Source organism: Dromiciops gliroides, chromosome 2 (assembly GCF_019393635.1).
Source record: "Dromiciops gliroides isolate mDroGli1 chromosome 2, mDroGli1.pri, whole genome shotgun sequence".
NCBI classification, from domain to species: domain Eukaryota; kingdom Metazoa; phylum Chordata; class Mammalia; order Microbiotheria; family Microbiotheriidae; genus Dromiciops; species Dromiciops gliroides.
In genome coordinates, this window is record NC_057862.1 from 620,405,673 (window position 1) to 620,421,954 (window position 16,282).

At 39.5% G+C, this 16,282-nt stretch overlaps 1 protein-coding gene across 1 annotated transcript in view; it reads right to left on the minus strand.

Moving 5' to 3' along the window:
* Window positions 1-16,282, minus strand: part of WWOX (WW domain containing oxidoreductase) — a 1,201,502-nt gene that overhangs the window by 563,989 nt on the left and 621,231 nt on the right. The gene's annotated exons all lie outside the window — the stretch shown is intronic.

Here is a 16,282-nt window from a genome sequence, read left to right on the forward strand (position 1 = left end):
TATTATTAATAAAGAGACAAGGACAATTGGGGAATCTTGGCATGTTGTATAAAAATAAAACTCATCATTTTTATTGTATTCATGTCAAAGTTAGCAGAGCTCTGTCTGTTCATTTTCTTTCTCTGAGATAGTTTTCTAATTTGCAAAATGGGGATAATAATATCTGCATAATAAGAGGTATCTTAGCACTAGGTAGGTAAAGAGGTTTGTGAGGTGTTAGAAAAAGGTGAGCTATAATCATGATTCATGACAAGAAGAATAAGCTGGGAAATCGAAAGAATTCTAGATTTGGAATCAGAATGTGAGTTAGAAAACTGGCTCTCTCTCTTACTAGCTGTATGGCCTTGGGGAAGTCACCTAACCTGCCTGCATCTCAATTTCCTCATCTGCTCAATGGAGATAATATCACGGGATTGTTGTGAGGGGAAAAATAGATTTTAAATCTTTTAATATCATGAGTTATTATTATTATTGTTGGAATCGAGTAGCTCTGATCCTTAATACTCGTGTGATATTGGGAAAGCCGCATAACTTTTCTGAGGCTCAGATTCCTCTTTTATTAAAAGAAGGGTGAAAAAAAGAAGGCTGGATTAGATGATCCTTAAGGTCATTTGCTGCTGTGGATCCTGTGACTGGAAGAGATAACATGATTTAATAAAGACAGTGCTGGATTTGAAACCAGCAAGGACATGGGGTCTGAATGTGTGAAAGCAGGTAGCTGACAATACCTCCTACCTCCAGCCTCAGTTTCATCATCTAAAAGATGGAGATTCCAATATCTATCACTCTTAACCTGTTGTGAGGATCAAATGAGATAAAATATATACAGTGCTTTGCAGCCCTTAAAGAGCTATATAAACGTCTGTTTTTATCCTCTAATACCATGATCGATGGCATTTAAAATACCCACTGCTATTCTCCATGACCAAGGCTCTCAACTCTGAAAACAAGTGTGGTGTGAGGAGAAAGAGAATGTCTCGGTTCTGCTCACAATCGGGAGGGAGTGAAGAAGGCAGAGCAGCCAACACTGTGGGCTATAGTTATGGTCTGTGATCACAGGTGTCATTCACTTCTGAGGAGGGAGGACGTGCTCTGAATTTCTCATTTCCTCAAAGTCCTCCCTGCCCTCCCCTCCCAGGGCTCCCTTGCCATGGGAATGGGTAGGAATGGGGGCCCTTTGCCGTGAGCTGGCCAGCCCTGCCTTCCTCCAGGAGATGTCTGCTGCTGGGCCACCAGCTTCCCTGATCTGTGGCATTCTTGGGCCATTCTGCCTTCACCCTATTGATGGCTTTCAGGGAAACTTCAATTTCAAAGTCCCTCTGAGCATGGCAGCAGTGGCCCAGGCTCGACTGGAGCTTGCCTGCCTGCCTGTCTATGTGCACTGCCTGGGAGAGCCCACAAGGTCACTGGGAGGGAGAGGGAGACACGAGGCAAAGTGGTGATCAGGATGTATTGCTCTGCTCTTCCTATCAGTCACAAAGGCGATGATTCCATTTTAGTGAAAATCCATTGAACTCAGATCAAGTCAGATGGCTGTTATCATTGGAGACTCAAGAGCTGTCACGCCATAATCGGTACAAATGATGAACGCAGAGATGTGGGGCGCGAGGCCACTTAATGGGCTCTGCTGAATTTGTGTGTCTCTTTCTGAATTCCTCCAAACTGTTTTACAGAAGTTTCTTTTCAGCTGGTTGGCCGGAACCATGATAAAACTGGGAGTGATCCTCTATCGAGTCATTTAATAGTTTGCATGACAAAACGTCTCTCTTTTATTGTATTTTCATTAATGGACGGTGGTAAGAATAGAAGTGGTAATAACGGTAATACTGATAGCTCACAAGACTATTGTACTTTACAAAATACTGCCTTCACAAAAATTCTGGAGGCAAGTGCTGTCACTATTATTCTCATTTTATAGATGAGAAAGCCAAGGCTCTGAGAGTTTAAATGACTTGCCCAGAGTCCTTTTATTATTGGTAACTGCTATTACTACAAGTACTACTACATCTACTGATGCTGCCATATTTAGGGCACTTTATGGCTTACTTTCCTCAGAGCCACCCTTGAAAGAGGCCATGTCGAATCAAGGTAATGATAAGGCGAGCATGGTTATCCCCATTTTGCAGAGATGAAAACTGAGAATAAAGAAAGAAAAGTACATGCTCATGGTCACAGAACTAGAAAGTGTCAGAGTAAGGATTCAGTTTTAAGATTCTTAACTACAAAGGCAGTGAGTGCTCTATCCACTATGCCACACTGCCTCTCCACCACAAGTGAGCTCCCGGGGACACATGGACATTCATTTGCACACTAAAACATACATACACATTCTTATTATTACTTTCTTTTGCCACAAAAAGATAACACTTATTCTGGGCACCCTCCATATATAAATCTTCTGATCATAAGATTCAGTTACAACATGCAGTGTTAACAGGCACTTCAGCAGCTATTGATCTATTTTTATGGCAAGAGACTACTTGCATTCTGAGCAAAACCATGTTTGGAAAAGGTTTTATACTTCAGTCATCACTGTTAGAATGAAAAACAGACAAACAAAACCCACCATCTAGAATTCCTTGAGACGGGTCTTCATGTTACAGATTCATTGATATCTGAAGACAGGGATAGGAACTAGACCTCTGATTTCAGTGGCACAGGGAACTCATAGTTGGGGAGGGGGTTTCCTCTGATAATGCAGTTTGAGGCCATTTTTACAATTCATAGTCTGAGTTTCCTTGAACACTAAGAGGTGAAGTGATTTCCTCAGGGTCCCAAAGCCAAGAGCAGGACTTAGACCAGGATCCGTCTTCCTGAATGTGACCAACTCTCTATCCACTAGACCACAATGACTCTTGTTGAGATGTGAAATTAAAATAATATGCCTTTTTTTTAAAAATTCTTATTGTGCTGGGAATTAGACTCAACTTTGATGGAAGCAAAGGCTGCAGTGACCAAAAAAGAGGGTAGTCTAGGGAGTCTGTACTGAGACCTGGGCTTGGGTCCAGTCTGTACCACTAACTCACTGAGGGACCGTAGGTAAGTCACTTCTAGCCCAGATTTCATTTTTCTCCTCTGAAAAATGACTAATTTTAACTATATAAGTACCCTCTAAGTACCCTCCAAATGCTGACGTCCTTGCTTATATGAATTGTTTTCAATGATATAAAAATATTCAACTATTATTTGGTTCTTGGCTACTAAGATGCTAAGCTAGCACCATGACTAGGCTTCCCCATTTAGGAAGAAGAAAAGCAAGGGTATCAAAGAGCATGCCAACAGTCGGCCTGTGCAGTTGAAATAATCCTTCAGTCTTATTCCATGCCTTAGTTGCTGTAGTCCATTTTGTCTCATCCTAATATTGTCCCTGAATTGGTGGTTTGTGCTTAGTATCCATGTATCTGACTTAACTATTCTGAACATTCTGTTCTGCTTATTGCTGATATAACCAGTCTCTCAGATTCTATAATGTGTAGTCCTGATATTCCACCCCTGATTCCACTTCCCTCTGGTAATAACATACATAGATACATACACACACACACAGAATCATACAGAAATTGTGGAATTGGAAAGGCCATTTAGTACAAAAAATAGCTAATGTCAGCTTCTTAGAGAAATTTGTACTTGAAATAGAACATGAAATAGTCAAAATTATAAAGATGAAGACCACAAGAGAGATTTCTGAGGGCCACAGAAAGAAGACATACATGGGATATGTGTATGAAGATCCAAGTGACTAAAGCCCAGGGTATAAGAGGAAAAATTAGGTTTGCTAGCCAGAATGAGGGGAGAATTTATAGTCGGTGTTAAAAAAAAAAATCACAAAAATGAGTTTGGATTTGTTGTGATAGGCAAAAGGGGAAACTATATGTAGGGTAGGGAAGGGAGATGGGGAGATGAAAGAAAGAGAGCGGAAGAGACAGAGAGAACAAGAAGGAAAGGAAATGAGCAAGGGGAAAGACAAAGGGAGAGGAGTATAGGGCCAACCTCAATGTCAGTATTATGACTAGTATCTTCTATAATGCTTTAATTATAAGCCATTTAATTTCAAAGAAAAGATTAAGAATATATCAAAGAATTTTACTAATATTAATATTAAAGACACTAAATAATTATCTAACTCATCAAAGCTTAAGGAAATAATGTGCTAAAAGGAAAGGGAAAAATGGATTAAAGGTTCTAGCAACCATTGTGTTGTGCTTTAAATACAGTCTCATATTCTGAGCAGAAAAGCTGTAATTCAGGAGTTGGATTTTTGAGGAAGTCTTCTTGCTAATTTGCTGTAAAGCTGTCAGAGAAATATAGTCTTAGAATTCCTTCATGTATTAAAAGGAATAGGAAGATTTAAATGAAGTGATTTGTACCCATTTAAAAAATTATAGGAATGAGGAAAATGCCATTATTTACAAGGTCGTAGAATTGCCACCATATTGTTTTAAACTGTGTGCAGTGAAAGGTAACAGAAGTAGAATACAGCATATGGTTCTTAATAACTGAGTACTGATATTAATAGAAACACATGTGGAATAAAGCCCTGGCTTAGTGGGAAAACTAAAGAAAACAAAATAATAGTGGATTAGGACTAGGGAAATGGGTTTGAATCTTGGCACTGTTAGCTAAATCTGTTGCTGCTGTGCAATCCTGGACAAGTAACTTTTCTTCAGCTTATTCCCTTCAGTTCATTCCCTTGTAAAAAGGAGACGCCTGCCTTCCCTATCGTTTAATAAAGCACTCTGTGAATTATAAAGCCCTGCAGAAGGTGGAGGTGGAGGTGGGGAGAGGAGGTTGTTACTGGCATCAACCCTATTAGATGCACTCCCTTCACGTGAGTCATTTGTACTAAATAATACTTTGGGAAACTCCTTAGCCAAGTTGGCATATCTGTTTGGAAACGTTCATTCTCCAAACCAGAGGATAATGATGTTATTTCGTTCTCACCTTTTTGGATGGGGTTGGGATAGAAATGGCTTGAGGATGAGTTGTTATCCTACTGTGATTCTTTTATCTTTCACATTCTGTAAATATATTTCATGTGATGTAAAGGTGGATAAAATGATGTGTTTTTATAATAGAATAAGAGAAGGAAGAGGTGAGCTCCTTTTCCAGAGATTCAGCAATTCCAATAATATACTGGACAGAGATGACTAGGACCTTGTTCTGTGTTCACATAGCTTCATTTCTCCTACTAGGTCTCTATATTTTCAAAACTTTTGATTCCATGTAATTTGGAGATTATGAATTTATGAGTGTTCAACAAAGTTAAAGCTATTAAGAGTACTGTTCTTGAGTTTTTATAAATCAATGTACTAAGGAGATTATGGACAACAGTTCTGGCAGTAATTGTGCTCTCAGTGTAGTACAACTATTTTTTTGGATTCTTGAGGATATTTTGGGTTTTCTATGAGTAATATGAAAATTTATTGTCTAGTACTTATGAAAGATAGCTTCTTTCTGAGTTCTAACACTTCATTGTGTTTTCTTAGGTATCTGATACCTAGCTTCCTAAACTGTGGGTTGCAACCCCATATGGGATCACATGACTAAATGTGGGGGTTGCAAAAAATTGGCAATAGTAAAAGAGTATACATACCTATTTTATATACATATATACCCCGGGGGTCACGTAAAAATTTCTCAGGCAAAAAGGGCTCATGAGTGGAAAAAGTTTAAGAAGCCCTGATCTAGTAGATACTAAATTTCTGCAGTCCATTAAGACAAACTATATATTTCTACTATTTTATTGCATTTTTGTCATGACCATTATGATAAGTGTATATACAACATATTCATATTACTATCATCATCATCATTATCATTATTAGTGTTAATGCTGATAACTTAATTGAGGAAGCCCTCAAGATCACTTAAAGGGTATTGGCTGGCCATCCACAGAAGAAAAACTAAGTTCAAGTTGCATTCTATAGTAGTAGCCAGAGACTATGAAAAGAATCAGAGGAAGTCTATCAGCATGTTGGATGGATACTATATTGTAGATTTGTGAAAAGACAAAGATAAAATGGATGAAGAATGTTTATCACCAATATTTTGACATACAATGGGAAATAACTGAGTTATCCCATCAATGAATGGGAAGTTTGGTGAGTTAGATCTTCAGTACATGTAGCCTGTATGGATGACATAGAAGGAAAATAGGTAGGACCCAGAATTGAATTGAATAGGAAGGGAAGAATGATCTGAATCACATTTGAGGAATTGTTTGGTGATTTCAATTATCCTGATCTGCTTAATATGAATAAAAATCCATATTTCTCACTACCAACAGATTCCATCTGATATTTTTTTATGAGATATTTTATTTTTTCCGTTACATGTAAAGATAGTTCTCAACTTTTGTTTATACATGCTTTACAATTTCAGATTTTTCTCCCTCCCTCCCCTCTCCCCTAGACAGCAGGTAATCTGATATAGGTTATATCTATATATCTCTATACATAAACATATATATATATATATATATACACACATAATAACATTAATCCTATTTCTGCATTAATCCTGTTACAAGAGAAAGAATCAGAGCAGTGATGCAAAACCTCAAAATAGAAAAAAAAAACAACAGCACCCAAAACAAAAGAAATAATATGGTTCAATCAGCATCTATACTCCACAGTTCTTTCTTTCTTTTTTTTTCTTGGATTTGGAGATCCTCTTCTATCATGAGTTCCCTGGAACTCTTCTGTACCATTGCATTGGTGAGAAGAATATAGTCCATCACAGTAGGTCAACACTCAATGTTGATGATACTGTGTACAATGTTCTCCTGGTTCTGCTCATCTCACTCATCATCAGCTCACATAAGACCCTCCAGGTTTCTCTGAACTCTTCCTGCTCATCATTTCTTACAGCACAATAGTATTCCATTGTATTCATATACCACAACTTGTCCAGCCATTCCCCAATTGATGGGCACCCCCTCAACTTCCAATTCCTTGCTACCACGTAAAGAGCAGCTATAAATATTTTTGTACATGTGGGTCCCTTTCCCCCTTCCATGATTTCTTTGGGCAAAAGACCTAAAAGTGGGATTGCTGGGTCAAAGGGTATGCACAGCTTTATCGCCCTTTGGGCATAATTCCAAATTGCTCTCCAGAATGGTTGGATCAGCTCACAGCTCCACCAACAATGCATTAGTGTTCCAATTTTCCCACAGCCTCTCCAACATTTATTATCTTCCTTTTTTGTCATTTTAGCCAATCTGATAGGTGTCAGGTGGTACCTCAGAGTTGTTTTAATTTGCATCTCTCTAATCATTAGAGATTTAGAGCATTTTTTCATATGGGAATAGATAGCTTTGGTTTCTTCATCAGAAAACTGCCTGTTCATATCCTTTGACCATTTCTCAATTGGGGAATGACTTGGATTCTTATAAATTTGATTTAATTCCCTATATATTTTAGAGATGAGGCCTTTATCAGAAGCACTGGCCTCAAAAATTGTTTCCCAGCTTTCTGCCTCCCTTCCAATTTTGGATGCATTGCTTCTGTTTGTACAAAAATTTTTTAATTTAATATAATCAAAATCATCCACTTTGCATTTTATAATATACTCTATCTCATGTTTGGTCAAAAACTGTTCTCCTTTCCAAAGATCTGATAGGTACACTATTCCTTTCTCTCCTAATTTACCTATGGTATCACCTCTTATGTCTAAATCATGTATCCATTTTGACCTTATTTTAGTATAAGGTGTAAGATGTTGGTCTAAGCCTAATTTCTGCCATACTATCTTCCAGTTTTCCCAGCAGTTTTTGTCAAATACTGAGTTCCTATCCCAGAAGCTGGAGTCTTTGGGTTTATCAAACACTACATTACTAGCGTCATTTACTACTGCATTTCCTGAGCCTAGCCTATTCCATTGATCTACCACTCTATTTTTTAGCCAGTACCAGATAGTTTTGATGACTGCTGCTTTATAGTAAAGCTCCAGGTTTGGTACCGCTAACCCACCTTCCTGTGAATTTTTTTTCATTATTTCCCTGGATATTCTTGATTTTTTGTTTTTCCAGATGAATTTTGTTATTATTTTTTCTAGCTGTATAAAACAATTTTTAGGTAGCCTGATTGGTATGGCACTGAATAAGTAAATTAATTTAGGCAGTATTGTCATTTTTACTATATTAGCTCTGCCTATCCATGAGCAATTGATATCTTTCCAATTATTTAGATCTGATTTGATTTGTGTGAAGAGTGTTTGGTAGTTGTGTTCATAGAGTTCCTGGGTTTGTCTTGGCAAGTAGACTCCCAAGTATTTTATATTACCTACCGTTACTTTAAATGGAATTTCTCTTTCTATCTCTTGCTGCTGGACTTTGTTGGTCATGTATAGAAATGCTGATGATTTATGTGGATTTATTTTATATCCTGCTACTTTGCTAAAGTTGTTAATTGTTTCAAGTAATTTTTGACTTGATTCTCGAGGATTCCTTAAGTATACCATCATATCATCTGCAAAGAGTGATAGTTTTGTTTCCTCCTTGCCTATTCTAATTCCTTTAATTCCTTTCTCTTCTCTGATTGCTAAAGCTAACATTTCTAGAACAATATTAAATAATAGGGGTGATGGAAACAACAGAGTATTACATCTCAGAAGAATCATAATTGCAGCCACCCCAAAGGACAAGAGAAAGACTCATGGAGACCATAAACAGACTTTAACATATTACCCATGATGACTTTCATACTCAAAACTGCATAAAAGCCATTCATTATCATGGCCATATACGACTTTAAAAAAGGACAGGTCAATCCTGTTGCAAGATTTAGAAATAAGAAATGATCTCTAAGAAATATTACAAAAAAACAGAGGAAGCTCTCTATTTCTTTTAGCAGTTTGTCTGTGAAGGATTTATGGAAGGACATAGAGTAAAATAACACAGGATGAGAAGACATATAGGGGAGCTGCGATCTGCATGCATGGAAAGCATACATATGTTGATGAGATCACACATCCATCCAAGTATGATATTAATAATTTAGTCTTTTTTCTATTGCACTTTATGGATTACAGAGCACTTGTCTTATGACATCCCTGTGAAAAGAGCTTCCTATTTGGATCTACTCTAATGAAAGGTGAGGAAAGTGGCCTATTGTACAATGTGGAAAATTCCAGCAAGGCCCTGGCCTCTCACTATCTTTTGTCCCAATCAGGTTACTCTAATAGATGGCCCTAACAATTCACATTGACAGGCCTTTGTAGTGTAATGAACACTGGGTAGGCTGATGAATGCAGCCACTGCACAGAAAACGTCAGTTCTTTCATTAAGAAAACCTTCCTAAGTTCATTGTATTGAACCAGGATTCTAGCTATTAGGCTGACACATGCCAGAGTCAATTCCAGTTAGATTGTAAGTGACTATTCATGTTCAGCAAATTCAGTTTTAAACATACACATATTTGGAATTTATGCCTTTTTCCTGAAACTTTTTCCTGGAATCTGCTTTTCTCTTTTACATAGAAATGATCAAGAATGGCAATAGTGGGGTGTGGGTAAGGCACAATCTAATGGTATCATAGCTCAATGGAAGGTGTGGCCTTATCTGTCCAAAGAGGGAAATGATGTTGGGGAGGGGGAGGGAAGGGAGGAACAAGTTAGAGTGATAATGGAGAGCCAGAGAATGCCAATAGACACTGGAAAAGGGAATCCAGATATGGAGAAGCAGGCACTATTGGAGCAGTTCAATTTGGAAATCTAGTATTCTGAGGTACCTTCCTATTTGGAGGTGCCAAGTTCACCTGCTGGCTTGGACAGTCAACGTTTAGGGCCCCTTTCATTATAATTCCACCTCTTTCCTGTAATTAGTAGTCTTAGAGAGTTGTTTAGAGAGATTATATGGGTTCAAATTCTAGTCTGCCAATAATTTTTTTTTTTTTGCAGGGCAATGAGGGTTAAGTGACTTGCCCAGGGTCACACAGCTAGTAAATGTCTGAGGCTGGATTTGAACTCAGGTACTCCTGAATTCAAGGCTGTTGCTTTATGTACTGTGCCACCTAGCTGCGCCCCCCTGTCCCCCGTCTGCCAATAATTTAATGTATGTGAGATGAGCAAGTTAATTTGTCTCTCTTATTATCAATTACTTCACTGGCAAAATGGAGATAATAATACTTGCACACCCAACCTCACAGGACTATTGGGGGGAGGAGTGCTTCTCAAAAATTGTCAAGTCTGACAGAAATATGAACGACGCATGGTATTATAGTAGTAGTAGGATCGATTTGAAGGTGGAATATCAAGCTTTCTTTAGAAGGTGGCTAGTGGACTGTTTGGCTCAATACCTGTAGAGAATTCCTGATTTCTAAAGAATAATAAATGATTTCTTGATAATAAACTTGTTAGGACAATAGCAATGTTATAATGGATTTACATAAATGGCAAAATGTCTATAGTGCATTCCAAAAAAGTACAAGTATTATTATGTCCATTTCACATATGAGAAAACTGAGACTGGGAGATGTTAATTTATTTTTCTAGTCACATAGTTAAGAAGTTGGGCACGTTGGGGGCAGCTAAGTGGCGCAGTGGATAAAGCACTGGCCCTGGATTCAGGAGGACTTGAGTTCAAACGTGACCTCAGACACTTGACACTTACTAACTGTGTGACCCTGGGCAAGTCACTTAACCCTCACTGCCCTGCAAAACAAACAAACAAAACAAAAAACCATATTACGCCCCCCCCAAAAAAACCCCAAAAGCCCCCAAAATAACACACACGCACACACGAGCACACACACACCCCAAAACAAAAAAGAAGCTGGGCCCGTAATGGAGGGTTGTTTCTTTTGGTTGTTTTTTTTGTTTTTTACTCTGTCTGCCTTGAGTCTCACCATACTGCAATACACTCTCAGCTCAGTTGTCAAGATAGTTTTTTTAAAGCATAGATCTGACCATGTCATCTCCTGTTCTTTGAGCACCCTATTGCCTCCAGGATCAAATGAGCCCCAGTGTGGGATGCTTAAAACTCTTCCTAACTATGCTCTTCTGGTCTTTCAAATCTTCTTCCCCTGTACTCTACTCCTCACACTCTATGATCCTCACTGTTCCTTTCTCATGACGCGTCATCCTCCAACCGACTCTGAATTAGACGTCTGAAAAAAAATGACTAACCTGAGTTATTCAGTCCAGCAACAAGCATTTATTATGCATTTACTATAAGCCTGGCTCTGTGCTAAGTGCTGGGGATACAAAGAAATCCTCCTTCTTCCCTACAAGCCAGGCTTACAGTAAATGCATAATAAATGCTTGTTGCTGGACTGAATAACTCAGGTTAGTCATTTTTTTTTCAAAAGTCCAGTTCAGAGAGTCTGCTTTCCTATTGTTTTGCCAACTCTTCCATTGTCTTCTAAAAGATATGGGGAGGATTATGTCCATCCCAGAGAAAATGTGACTTTTTGTCACATTCTTATGACAGATTCTTCTGAGCCTGTGACAAGGCACCAACTCTCCAGAAAGAGGAGGGAGGTGGAGAGCAAGCCCATGCCCTTTGCCTTGGTAAAGGCTGCCCTTGCTCTCTCTCTACCATTCGACGTATATGTACATAATAGATGTACATCTATAATTAGGATTTCTAACCCGGTAGGCCTACAAGAAAGAAGCTGACAGTTTCAGTGAACTCTAAGCATGTGAGCATTCATTTCTTTCAGTTCAGGGGCAGTGGGATGGAGAGGAGGAGAGATGGAGCAGGGTCAGGGCCTGAGGACCTCATATCAAATCCCAACTCTACCTCTTTTTAACCTGGGGGAGCCATTTAATCTCTCTGAGTCCCTGCTCTCCAGAAGCTCTCGATCTGTAAACAAACCCTTGAATAAATGGCAGCTCTGAGATTCAAACCCAAGTCTTCTAACTCCAAGCCCAGAGCTCTTTAACATGAAATGAAAGAGCAGAAAAGGGAAGGGAGGGGAGGGGGAAATGTGGGTCAAAACAACTTCACTTATTTTTCAATTCTCAAATGCCTATTAAAAGTCCAGCCAAGCCAGGGCTATCAAACTTGCTGACCTTGCAATGACCCTCATTCAAATACTATTCTATTTACAGACATGTGATACTTGTGAAATTTGGCCTTAGTTATACTAACTTCTCTTTTACACTGGATATTTCATCGCCCCAAATAGCACCCAGCTGGGCACTACCACGAAGCTTCCAATCTTAATATCCTGAAAACGGAGGAGGTGGGGAGTCAATCACTATTATTAATAGACAACCACAGGCACAAGACAGTTCACTAACAGAATAAGCCTTCTCCCAAACATATAACGAATAGTTTTCACCCCTCACTCAATCCCTCCCAAGCGTCCCTGACCCCCCCAACCCCCAAAGTTTCACTTTCAGGAGAGATTTATTACAGAGCTGTCAACACAATAGTACATTTACGGAAAAGATAGAAATAAGGAACACCTTACAAGAAGATACTGTAGCCAGAGCGAAGTCATAAATGTTTGATAAGGAATGAGCAAGCCCAGACAAATACCTGTTCAATCCCACTTTGTATTAGGCAGATAAAGTCATACAGGAAATCAATGTGATGTATTGAAAGGAAGAAACAGCCCAGCTCGGGGATCAGGATGTGTGCTACTATAAACTGGTTGCTGCATATAAATACTTTGGAAAGAGAGATCAACATTTTCTTATTTACTTATTTTGGGGAGGGCAAGAAGGTAAAAAGCCGGGCTGATAACCCACTCAATTTGTCAGGCAGTGGGTGAATGCACAGGGAGCACTTGTGAATTTCATTGTTTCAGTCTTTTCTTCAGAGAGGCACGGTTTGTCAGAGCTAGGGGCCATACCACATGAAATATCAGAGCTGTGAGGAACTCAGAACACAGAATGGCCATCTACTGTTACAACCTAGAGGGAGATCTTAGAGATCATCTGGCTCTGTCCTCTATTTTGACCGGAGAAAAGTAAGCTTGAAAGGGGCTTGTTTAAGGTCACAAAGTCAGCAACAGGACCAGAATTGGCTCTGATCTCCTGTCTACAGATCTGGTGCTCTTCCAACTATTCCACATTGCTGCAGAAAAGGAATTTGGGTTTGCCCAGAAAGCCAGAGCTAGAATCAAGAGAGGAAAATTACAAGGCGGCAGTTTTTGAATGGATCTAAGGACGAGCTTTCTAAGTCCTAGGGATGTGTAGCAATTCAGTGTGCTGCTTAAGTAGAGAATGGATCATCCTCGCTAGAGTTTTTCAAGTGGGAGTCATGTTTTACAGGATTTTTATGCTTCAGGTAGGAGTTAGGTTCTGAGATTCTGTGATTTTATAAGGCTCTTTGGAGAATGACAAGGTTCTCCCTAGTCCCAGGCCAACTCTGAAGATGGCTCAGTGAAGTACACTGATGATGGTCTTTGTAGAAATTAGAATAAAAGTCAGAGGTTACATCGTGACAGACAACACTACAATATCTCCGAAGACCTCCCGATAGCAAATCTCCAGAAAATATAAACACTGTGAGTGCCCTATAGTGAGTGATGTGCTTGTTTTGAAGGGAAATGATATAACTTTGACACCTATTCACCCTCAAAGCATTTATTGTGTGTCTTATATGTGTTAGAATCTATGTCAAGAACTCTTGAGAAAAAACAAAAAGTGAAAACAATTCTCCTCCTGAAGGTGTTTATATCCCACAAGTCATCTAGTGAGTTAGATGTGGGCTTAGAAGATGGGTCTTCTCCCTTCCAATTTCGTGCACTTGTTATCCCAACACTGCTCCAAGAATCGCCAGTTCTCAGAAATGAAGAGCCATAAGGAAGAAACTGGCAACAACAGACTTCGATATATATTTATCAAGTGGCTACTGAGTACCACCAGCCATGTTAAGGGCTAGGGAAATAGATGCAAACTCAATGGTACCAGCCATTCTAGTCATGTATATGAACATACAGTGTATGTACACAATGACTAGGTGGCCGCATGAGCAACTCAGAGACTGGAGAAAGGCCTCTTGAAGGTGACGTTTGAGTTAAGTATTGAAGGGAATTATAGGCCCCAAGCACTGGAGGCGAGGGAAGGCAAGCATTCCAGGAATGGAGGAAAGCCTGAGCAGAGATGTGTGGGGAACAGGAAGTAGGCCATTAGCTCAGAAAGGTAGGTGAGTACCAGATTAAGGAAGGTTTTAAATGTCAGGCAATGGGAGAGATGGATGTGGCTGGACTGTGCTTTAGAAATATCATTTTGGTAGACTTGGAGGAGGTCTGGGAGAGGAGAGAGACTGGGCACCGGGAAACCAGTTAGCAGGTTATTACAATATTCTAGATGACAGGTGATAAGAGCCTGAACCAGGGTTATTGTAGTTAGTAGAGACAAGTGTGAGAGATGTTCAGGAGATAGAATGGAGATGATCTGTCAGCTGATTGCATATAAAAGTAAGGGCGAGTAGAGTCAAGGATGACTCAGATTGTGAGCTTAGATTAATGGAAATGTAACAATGCTAGGTATTTTTGTGGAGTATAGGGTTGGCTGGCTGGCGTGCAGTTATTTCTGCTCCATCATCCTTCCTTGATAGGGAAGGCAGAACTAAATCCTTGCCTAATTTATCTCCTGGTGGGGTAATGGTGGTATAGGTTAAGTGATCTTTTTTTTAATTTTTTTTGGTGAGGCAGTGAGGGTTAAGTGACTTGCCCAGGGTCACACAGCTAGTAAGTGTCAAGTGTCTGAGGCCAGATTTGAACTTAGGTCTTCCTGAATCCAGGGCCAGTACTTTATCCACTGCCACCTAGCTGCCCCAAGGTGATCTTTTATTCAGCTACTTCTTCTTCCTTCCTATCCTCTTTTTCTCTGGAGATTTAATAAGCTACTTCTTTGTTAAAACAATTGGCTCACATTTTAGTCTAGGGGCAATATGAAGATCCTCAGGTCCAAGTGGTCCTCTATACTGCTGTTTTATGGAGTTCCTATCAGATAAAAAAGTTAGCAGTACAATCACAACAGTTCAGAGATTGAGATTCCAATGAAGAAAATTCCTAACTTTGAAATAGAAGTTTGGTTTTCTGTCCTAATTTATTTATTTATTTTTAAAACTCCAGCAAATCCCTGTTCTCTCTATAGTTGAATGATAAGGAGGACACAGAAAATGGGTAAAATAAATGATCAGAGAATATTACAATGTCTGTTACAGGGTAACCTTGGGGAGAATTTGGGGAAAGAACAGATGTTTTTTGAAACTTTCATCAGCCTTTGAAAAGCTGAGTAAAACCAGTAGTTTCAGCTTGAGGTAGCTAGGTGGTCCAATGGATAGAGGGTTGGGACCCGGCTTCAGTAAGATCTCAATTCAAATGTAGCTTCTGACATTTACTAACCATGTGACCCTGGGCAAGTCATTTCACTTGTGTCTGCCTCAGTTATCTCATCTATAAAATAGGGATAATAATAGTAGGGTTGTTGCGAGGATGAATGAGATATTTGGAAAGTGCTTTGAAAATCTTAAACCATAATCTAAGTGTTAATTATGTTACTGCTGCTGCTGCATCAATATAGCCCCAGTAACAAGCCCAGGTGCAAGCTTCTCCCCTCCCTGCTACGGCACCATCTTCCTGTCAGTTGTTCCCTCTCTGTCACTGATGCTTTCCAGTTTGACTTGTTAATTCCCAGGTGGGATGGGAATGGCTTCTCCCACTCCTTCCTATCAGTCTGCTTTCTGACAGGCTACCTGTGTCTCCTTTAAAATTCCTGGATGTGACTCAAATCCCTCTTCTGCTTCAAAGATCATGACAGTCTGAGTTGTTCTCAGGGCAGTGAGAGAATGCTCACTTTTTACAACAGAAATAGGAAGCAAGGAGGAGGTATGAGTTTAGGGGAAGAGAAAATTAGTTCTGTTTTGGACCATATTGAGTCTGAGATGCTTATGTAACATCCAGGTTGAGACATCAGGCAGACTATTACAAATGTGGACCTGGAGAGCTAGTGCTTGCTTGCTTGTTCTCTCTCTCTCTCTCTCTCTCTCTCTCTCTCTCTCTCTCTCTCTCTCTCTCTCTCTCTCTCTCTCTCTCTCTCTCTCTCCCTCTCCCTCTCTCTCCTCCCTTCCCTCCAATTTCTCCTCCATCTTGCACTCTTCATTCCTTAACCCTATACCTTCTCTCCTTCCTTTTCCCCCTCCCCCTCACTCTTCCTCCTTCTCTCTCTCTATATATATACACACATACACATACAAACACACATGTATGTAGATTCATATGCATATCTATGTATATACATATAACATAGAGCTCAGTATAAAAGAATCAAAAAGAACTTTAGAATATAAACCAATAATGTTCAAGATGGAAGTGGCCACAGA